General features: G+C 41.6%; 1 protein-coding gene across 1 annotated transcript in view; it reads left to right on the top strand.

Moving 5' to 3' along the window:
• Positions 1 to 1,181: 1,181 nt before the first annotated feature.
• LOC121282171 (endothelin receptor type B-like) overlaps positions 1,182 to 10,213 on the top strand; it is a 48,979-nt gene continuing 39,947 nt past the window's right edge. Inside the window, exon 1 of the mRNA XM_041195715.1 lies at positions 1,182 to 1,401. The gene's annotated coding sequence lies outside the window, so the exon portion shown is untranslated. The remainder of the gene's footprint in view (positions 1,402 to 10,213) is intronic.

Below are 10,213 nucleotides of genomic sequence, written 5' to 3'. Positions count from 1 at the left end.
GGAGGTGCCTCCAGGGGAGACCACAATCCCCATTACCAGGGTCACAGAAGGCTGTCTGATATCTGGAAGGGTCCACATAGTCTGAATCCTCTGGGGGGCCTGGCAGACAGCGATAAGTCCTGAGACGAAGCCTGGAAATGCTAAAAATGAAGTTCCGAACAGAGATAAGGCTGTCAAGTACCAATAAGCAACCAGCAGCAAACTATCTCCAAAATGCCCCACAACTCACACTGGAATGACCCTTTTTATCCAGCTCATGGGTGAGGTTTTTGAAAATGTCGGCTGGCTGCCTGCCCGTTTTACCCGTGCGACAAGCACGAACTCACACAAGCAAGGAAAAATTGCCTTCTATTGGACTGTAATGGGCCTTAGGTGGCCTGTTATTTAATGGCGGACGTGGCTCTGACCGATTGAAATATCACGTGAGTGCGCAATGACGTCAGGAAGCTCGCCCAACATCATCGTGCGCAATTTTACGCCCAATCAAGTCAAGCGTGCACCCGCCCACAGGATGTAAAATTCTGCCCCATATTCTCATTACACTCACAGAGAAATTTCACAATGCTTACAGTGTTAGAATGTTATGCTATCAATCTAATTAGATTTTAGTAATGCAAGTGATTTGATGCAGTGTGACATTCAACAGCAAATCCTACACATTTTAGTACTTACACCTGTAGTTCGATTTGCTACCCCAGCACAATCATTTTAGGCAACAAGTCCTGAAGGCTATGACATGCCATGTTCCAAGCACAAACAGATGGCAAATCACTTGCCTTAATTATCTGATAAGTGCTTTATTCATTCATGATCTGCTTTATTTTTTTTAAAAATCTGATCACATCTGAGGAGTTTTCTCAGTCTCTATCCTAGGCCTCAAAGGGCGTCTGTTGTTTCATGCAGTTTGGAACTTGTGTTCTTTTTAAAGCTTTTTCATTGAATGTGGGAACATTCTATTTTATTAAAATATAAGATATTCGCAGTGGATAAGAATCTAATTCGGATTATTTAAAATGCAGCTGCAGGCAGTTCTGAACACAATAGTTGGAGGTCCATTTGCTGTAGCCACCTGCTGGTGAAGAGCCGTCCTATCTGAAACAAATTTCAGGCTTGTTTAGCTATTGGTGTCAGTAGTCTCAGCCCCAATACTCTGAGGAACCGAAGTCTATAAAAACGCCTTGATGTTGCACATTATACATCGCTGATTCTCAGAGAAACATACTGCAAGGAAGTGCCTTAGAAATCATTTACACAGCACTAAGGAATCAAAACTTAAATCAGAGCTTCTGCCCTTGAAGCAAGTTAATGAGGTGAAGTACGCTCGAGTGGAATCTGGAATATTAGCAAGTTTGTGACATCGCTTCCATTGGATTACTCATCTCAGGCAGGACAAGGAAAAGGGTAAAAAGACAACTTTTTTATCAAATAACAAATTTTGTCCTGATAGAGATTTTGTTCCCAGAAAGGAGAAAGCAAAAAGGAAGAGCGTGAGAAAATAAAATAAATAAAGGGGTAGAGGAGAGAAAGCAGCTTCAAGTTATAATCTGGATAAATAAAACTGCACAAGTGTAATTATTTATGGGTGGAAATTCAGAAATAATTTAAAATCAAAAAGGACAAGGGACAGAACATTATTTATGTTGTCTTATAACGTGGAGTTGCTCAAAGATAAATTGTCAGAGTAAAAGCACTGAAATAAGTTGATAAACTATACTGAGGATTTGAAGAAAGGATTATGTATTTTTAACAAAATTCAACTCATGATCTGGTCATGGGTCTGGTAACTCATTGTATTGTGACAAAACGCAGCTTAAGTGCAATATCATGACTAGAACTGGGACTTCACAAATTACACCATTATGGCAACTCCAAGAGAGATTATAAAAGTTTTTTTAGAAGTTTAAATATGATGATATAGGGATTTAATAAATTGACTACAGAAATCTCACAGCAAAAGTACAGTTTACCCACTAGAAATGTTTGATTTATAAATTGCGTACGACTGTGGTCTCAATCATTAAAACAACATTGTCGAGGAATGTCTTCAGAACCGCTGCCGCTGTGGTGCCATAACCTCGGCAGAAATGCATTCGACATTTTGGCAATGGAGAGGATCAGAGCTACTGCTGTACATCTGGTAAAGCTACATCAACAGAACAGGAGTAACTCGGGAGAACTTCCTGACTAATGAGTCAAATTTTACAATAGCTGCACATCTAATCTGTCAGTAGTTAGGCTTGCCCTGCTCTCTTCAGCTCAAAACATTTTTTCCCACAAAGTTGCTGAAAGCCCAAGATGATAATATCACAATGAGGAAAAGTGAGTACCTGAATGGGGGCAACCAAGAGGGTATCTCCTTAAACAATGAGATTCAAGGGTTGGGAAATAAACAGCAAAAACACTGGGTAGGAGGGTAAATAAGAGAGCATGAATTCAATGTCAAATCAGGTACAGAAATAGAAATATAAAAAGGGAAAGAAAATGTGGATTAAGATAGAGAGAAAAAAGAGATTGAAAGGAACAGTAAGAGAAAATATTAAAATTTGACATTTTGAATATCTCCCTGAATAATGGAAAACCTGAAGGAGAGGTTGATTGGTAGTAATTAGAAATTAGCATTTTGTTCAAAGTATACTTATACTACTTATTACTAGCTTTAAATATCTGTAAATATCTTGTATATTGAATTCAACAACTTTAGGTCTTGAGCTCCCTCCCCCATCCCCACCCCCTTTCTGCTTCCCCCTTCCTTTTGTTTTTTTTCCAATAAATTATATAGATTTTTCTTTTCCCACCTATTTCCATTATTTTTAAATATTTTAAAATCTTTTATGCTCTCCCCACCCCCACTAGAGCTATACCTTGAGTGCCTTACCATCCATTCTTAATTAGCACATTCGTTTAGATAATATCACCAACTTTAACACCTATGTGTTCTTTTGTTCTATTGTTGGTGACATCTTTTGATGATCTGCTTCTATCACTGCTTGTTTGTCCCTACAACCACACCAACCCCCTCCACTTCTCTCTCTCTCTCTCTCCGCCCCCCCCCCCCCCACACACCTTAAACCAGCTTATATTTCAACTCTTTCTTGGACTTGAACTCAAGTTCTGTCGAAGGGTCATGAGGACTCGAAACGTCAACTTTCTTCTTCTCCGCCGATGCTGCCAGACCTGCTGAGTTTTTCCAGGTAATTCTGTTTTTGTTTTAAATATCTGTAGTTCGTTTAATTCATATCTACAGGACAAATAAAGCAGCTTCATGATTTTGACCCAGATTTTGAGATCAGCAGCAAATGAATGTTAATTGCCATTCATCATGCTTACACTTGCCCACAGACTTTCTGTGGTTTTTTAATACGTTGATTTATAGTTATCAGTCAAAGCATCACAGTGCCCTCCACAGACAATTGAGAGCCCATGTGAACAGCGCAAGTAACAGCATGTCTCCTCAACCAATCAGGTTGAAGAATCTTTATTGAGGTGTTCAAATCAGGAAGTGTAAGTTCGAATAGCTAATCCAATTCAAAATCATATATGGAAAATAAATTAAAGACTGATTAAGAGACAGGAAGAAAAATAAGCAAAGAAAAAGTTTAAGAATTTTTTTTTAAAATCTCTAACAATAATCAAATTCTGAAGGAATGAAACTCCAAATGTCGATTCCAGTGCCAGAGTCACTATTTGGCATTAATTAGGACTTATCACTTCATTCATAATTTGCTTAAATAGACAATCTCTAACATTTTCTGTTTGGCTATCTAATGGGTAAGTGTCACAACTTCACATCCATCATGTGTTAGAATGCTGAGTCCCTCAGTGAGATATTGGTGTTGCAAAGCTTTAAAGGAGCAGGAAAAATCAGGGAGCAATTTCCTGATAACCATGTTTAACTGCACATGTGCAGAGTTGCTGTCCAATATTTACTCCTTAATAAATGTAAACACTGATAGTGTCAACATTGTTCTTACCGCAAACTCCATCCCATTCGATGCATGTCATAATGAGATAATGAGACAGACAGCAAAATACCATTTTTGTGAAGTTAACGGCAGAGTGGCACAATTCAAATAGCAACTTTTGGATATTCACATTTAACTATGCATCTTCTCCTCACCTGAAATTGCTGTATCATTGCACATACATAATGGAAGATAATATTAGCCTCATCGTTATTTTGACAGCAAATTCTGGTCAATTATGTTTCACCTCTCTAAAGAGAGCATGGCACATATAGTAATAATAGGGATTAATAAAAGTACAACTTCTTTTTGCTCTTATCTGCCAAAACATCTCACTAATCCAAGATCATCCTGGAATGCAAAGATAACACTTGACTTATTTTCTCTAATGGAAATCAGCTTCTTAAATCCCTCTTCCCTTCCTCCTACACCCTCACATCCAACAAGTTCGAGGACTTCTGTATCACTAAGATTCAGTCGTCAGCCACCTCTGCCGCTTCCCACCCTTTCCTTTGCCCACCAGACCAAACTTCCCCAAGATGAGCTTCTGGCCACATAGCCACTCCATCTCTAAGGCTGCCTACCTCCACCTCTATAACATCGCTTGACTCTGCCCATACCTCAGCACATCTGTTGCTGAAACCCTTAACTGTACCTTTGTTGCCTTTAGAATGTACTATTCCAAAATTCCCCAGCCTCCCAACTTCCACCCTACCTAACCTTGAGTTCATGCAAAACTCTGCTGCTGCTATGCTAACTTACACCCATGGCCCCATGCTCACTAACATATACTGGCTCCCTGCCTGGCAATGTCTCAGTTTTAAAGCTCTCATCTTTGATTTCAAATCCCTCTATGGGTATCCTGCCTATCTGTGTAGCTTCTTCCAGCCCTATAAACCTTTGTGATCATTACACTGCTCTAGTTCTGGCCTCTTTTGCATACCCAATTTAATTCACTCCACCATTGGTGGCCATGCCTTCGGTTGCCTAGGCTAAGGGCTAAGCCGAGAAGTGCCCTCCCTAAACCTCACGGCCCCTTAACTTTTTTTCCTCCTTTAAAACAGACTACCCTCTTTTGAACATCTGTCCTAATATCACCTTATGTGGCTTGGCCTCAAACTTTTGTCTGATAATCGCTTCTATGAAGCACCTGGGATTTTTTTATTCGATCAAAGATGCTACATAAATGTAAGTAGGTGTTCATGTTATACATTATAGGAAAAGTTAGAGAAAGCCAAGCTTAACAGCTTAGAAAAAAAGCAACTAAGATGAGACCTTATCAAAATATATATAATTTCTTAAATGGTGTAAATAAATGAAATCCTGATTAGAACTTTGATCCCACTCCTCTGGGAAGGGTGGGGTTGAAGGACACAAATAAAACATTGTGAGAAGTAAATTTGGAATAGGTATCAAGAAAAATATCAGAGTGACATCAGAATGATAAATCTACCAAGCAGGGTGTTTGAGGCATAAAACAGCAAGACACTATTTGTCATGTTTGCGGCTACTAAATGTAAATTTTATTTTAAAACAATCAATAGATCTACATGAAGTAACAGTGCAATGGTTCCTTCTGTAGCATATAATGGACCAGTTGCAGCAAAAATAAACTTTCCTGATGGCCAGTTTGGTGGCTTAATGTAGTTTTCAAAGTAGGTTGTCCCTTACATAGTGCTTACCCCTAACTTTTTAAAAGCTGAAGAGTTGAAGGTCTATACAGATTAGACACGCTCCTGGAGAGGTATCATTTGATATATGCATGTTACTTACAGCTCTGGGAGAATATGGTCCAACGCAATTTTTTTGGAAAGATATTTCACTTTCCACTTCTCGACCTTTTTCCTAATTATACTAGCATGTGTCCATGTAAAAATTTAAAATACGTAATTTAAAGACAGGAATCTATATTGTGGAAACAAAATGCAAAAAGGACAAATGGGACTCTGGGTTTTATATCATGGGGGAATGGGGTGGGGTGCAGGTTGAATACAAAGTTGGTGATGAGTCTGGTTAGAACACAGTTACTGTGTGCAGTTTTGACAATTCAATGTAGAAAAGATATTGGAGCCACAGAAAGCGAAATGCAGACTTTTTTTCATTAATCATTTTCAGGATGTGACATGTCTGGAAAAGCAGATATTTAACCCATTCCTAGCTGATCCAAGAAATTGCTGGTGAGGCTTGTTCTTGAACCGCTGTAGCCCATGCCTGAAGTTCTTGACCATGTTAGGGAGTTCTAGTGTTTTGATCTAACAATGGCGAAGGAATGAATGTTATTGGGATGCTAAGAACAATGGCCAGGATTTCCTGGTGGGCGAGCTGGGGGGGGTGAGGCCCGCTTGCCGACGCGTAAAATGACGCAGGATGAAGTCAGGTGGAACTCCCGACATCACCGCGCCCCATTTAAATTTTCAGGTAGGCGGGGGCTCGGCAGAATCAGCTGTGCGCCCACCAACCTGTCAATGGCCAATTGAGGCCATTGACAGAGTCATTAAACTAATTAATGGACCTGCCAATCCAACCTTAAGGTTGGCGGGCAGGCCAGGAACCCTGGTGGGAATTAGAAAAAGCATGAAACCTCATCCATGGGCGGGATGAGGTTTCATGTAGGTTTTTAAAAATGTAATTAAAGTGTCTGTAAAAGTTATAGACATGTCCCAACTCATGTGAAATTGTCACATGAGGGGACATGTCAGGGCTTTTTTTTCTATTTTTCAGATTTTTAAATGTACAGCCGAACTCCCTGAGGCAGCACTTAGCCTCAGGGAGATCAGTGCGCTCTTTCGTACGCATGGGCGAAAGAGCGCACTCTCGGTTTAGGGAATTCCCCCCTCCCCCTGCCCGCACAGGGAGTGCACAGCGCTTCCATGCAGATGTCACGTAAAATGGCAGCACGCCCCCAATTGGGGGCACCAATCGGAGGCGCACCTACGCGTGCCTGCTCTTCAACTTCCCCCCCCCCGATGGGGGGAAAGTTCTGCCCAATGAGAGCATATAGATTAGCAGCCAAAGGGGAGATTGGAGGTTGGGTTGGGGGAGACCGGAGAACAGAGGGTAGATCAGGGCATGGAGCAGGGAAGATCAGTGATCAGAGGGGAGATCAGAAGTCAGAGTCAGAAGAGATCAGAGGCCAGAGGGGAGATTTGAGGCCACTTGGAGGAGATCAAAAGAGGCAGGTGGAGTGTCTGATCGCAGCTGGTTTCCAGCAGGTAAACTGGATTCAACCGGTAAGTAGTAAGGCATTTACCTCCTGAATCCAGCAGACCTCACCTCTCTTAGCTATCGGCTTTCCTAAGGCTCAGGGATTTCAGTAAACCTGCGTTAAATTTAAATATGAGAAAACAGCCTCATTATAATATTTAGATTTTCAACATGCCTCCAAGGAATGGGTTGCCTGCCCAACACCCATACTACTTCTATTGGGGTTGAGGTTGAGATTCAGATCTTAACATTTTAACATTCCGCCTCACCCAAATCCAGCTGCTTTGGGGAGTTAAAATTCTCCTCTAATGGTCCAGGGTTTGGTATAGCATCAACAGAGGTTTCACAGTGAGACCAATTTTTTATCTCCAACAACTGGAAGAGGTGGGGCCACTGGCAAGTTGTTCAAGCTGAGATTGTGGCCTGAATTCCTGAAAATTTAATGAGAAATTTTAAAATTATATTTAAAATCCTCTTCTTACATGATGCATTCTGCTCAAGGCCCTCTCATGGTATATCCTGAACCATGTTGTCCATAGCTCTGAAGGGATAAATGATAATTTGATGCATGATGCATATAGGCAGAAAAGGACAGGGTATTATTGTCCGCAATATCAACATGCAAACCTTTGATGTATTCATATCGAATTCCTTTCCATTATATTGTAAGGGAGGGATTCTCTAAATGAGAGGCTTCTCATTTATCTTATTTATAACCAGATTAGGTCATGGGCATTGCTTTTATTTTCAAAAAATTTATTTTATTTAATCAATTTAGCAAAGAATCAAAACAGTAGAACTTGGATGCTGCAATTTACATAGTGCAATACAGTTCAATAAGATTACAGTACCTTAAACCTTTTTACTTATCTATATAAGCTGAGGTGGTTTTACAGTATTTCCTGCCTCTTGGTGTGCTATGGCAGAAGGTCTCTAAACTGTAGCTTTTTCCAATTGAGCCCATGGCATCTCATAGCACATACTCCTGGACCTTGGAAAGTTTCAGCTCACAACACTTGATTGTGGACGCAAGAACACCAGTTAGTTTTGGGCAGACCAAAGGGTGTCTTTCACTGAGTTGGTGGCATTCTAGGAGATGATGATGTTTATCTTGGTGTGTATCCCCGGAAACTATCCATTTTTTGTAGGGTCCTGTGTAACAGTGCTGCTTGGGATTAATTGCAACAAAAGCGACTTTCAGACCTTCTTTGCAAATGTACATACCACAAGGTGATTGTCTCTTTCATAATGCAGCTGCCTCGAGGCAGTGTGCGGTGGGTGCTGGGACTCCGGGTGTGTATGAAGGACCTGACAGGGAGGGCACTTCTCACCGCCAGTCAAGCTATATTTCAATGCTTGTTTGAAAGTGTAAGTTCTACTACCTGGGGAAATGTTGCATTAAGAAAAGGTTTGTTCTAAACAAATATTCGGGCTAATCCAGGAGATGATGGCTCCTCTGCTGACCCATGAATCTTTTAAGGTGCAGGAGATAGTTGTCTGAAGCTAAAAGGGACAAGAAAGAGGGAGCAAATATGTTGCAGTTCCTTTATTTGTCTGTGTATAGATATCACAGCAAACACAATGACTACAGAGGTCCAGCACTTTTTTGCTGGGGTGCGTTGCGCCACCAGCCACCCCTGGTCTGCATGCTCCATCATGGAAAGACAGCCCATGTGACTGTCCCCCGGTATGTGTCAGAAGATTCTAAATTGGGGCTCTCCTCACATCATACAGCCCAACTGGCTGATGTTACAAGAGGATTCCAAATTTGGACCATGCACATGCAAATAACGAATTTATACGTCACTCTGCAAGCGTTAACAAGCATTAAGCTGAAAGATGGACCCAAATTGTAGATAAGGGCATTTTTAAGAACTTCTCCTATTGCAAAGTGCCTGGAAGTACTCTGGAGGTTTTTGGAGGTGTTGTGCAGTGAGTGTTACTGCATCCTCATAGGGATGTCAGACGATTTGGTGACCTGTCCACACAAAGGCTATAACAGGTATGCGGTCAGTAGTGGCAGTGCCTCTGGGTCTGCAGCATGACAGAGTTGGAGCAGAAGCAGCAGAGGCGGGAAGCTCAGCACAATGCCCTCTGCCAAGTTGGAGCCAGGTTCCCCCATGCTCCTTGACAGTGACAGAAAGCTGGACGGTAGATCAGCCAATGCACTCATCATCTTAGTGCGCATGTCCATTAGTGCTCTCCTGTATGCCGTCCCATTGAAGTCCTCATCAAAGCTCTCTGTAGCAGAACTCGTCTACAAGCACATCCACTGGTGAGCTGAGAAATGAACTATCTTTCCCCTTGGCCTGGTTACAGGGCATTCGTGTCTAGATGACTCACCAAATACAGATCCCAACTCTATACATGCCTCCAAGGTATGTGCACTGCTGGTATCTGAACTGATGACTGCAAACATGAGATCAAGTTTTGATTTTTCATCAGTGCCGTGCTGTTGCTCTCTGTTTTCCTTATTGGGATGCAGTGACTGGGCAGGTGGTAATTCTTGGGTGTCTAAAAACAGGAAATCAGAAGGGGAAGATTGGTGTGAGGGTAGGGGGTGATTGAGAAGCAAGAGGTCCTGCTCAGGGGCTTGCTCATCAAGCCAACTAGCAGAATGATAGTGAACTGGGAGATCAAAAGGACATAAGATTCCATTATCCTTAATGCTCTTAGTAATATCAGATGCCATGAGCTCCATCACAGCTGGTCACATGTTGCCAAGAACCACTTCCTCTGTAGGGCTCAGGAGATGCAAGCTTCCTTGTCACCCTCCAGTTCTGCTCAGCTCCCAATCATACCGCCCAGGCTTACTGTAAGGCAGACTGCAGAACAGGTCACATGATCTCCTTCATTTACCCTAAATTTAAAGATGCGGTTAAAAAAAACAATATTATAACCTGATGAGTGTAACAGTGTTTACTGCTGTGTTTGGGTAATGTCCATCCATTGCTGAATGGTTGGAGTTACGTGGAGGCAGCAAGAAGTTGGTGTGAGGCTGTAGCATTGATATGTGTGCAAGGGTGAGATCAAGTATCTGAATGTTA

The sequence above is a fragment of the Carcharodon carcharias genome, chromosome 9 (genome assembly GCF_017639515.1).
Source record: "Carcharodon carcharias isolate sCarCar2 chromosome 9, sCarCar2.pri, whole genome shotgun sequence".
In the NCBI taxonomy this organism is placed as follows: Eukaryota; Metazoa; Chordata; class Chondrichthyes; order Lamniformes; family Lamnidae; genus Carcharodon; species Carcharodon carcharias.
This window is presented reverse-complemented; position numbering and strand designations above follow the sequence as displayed.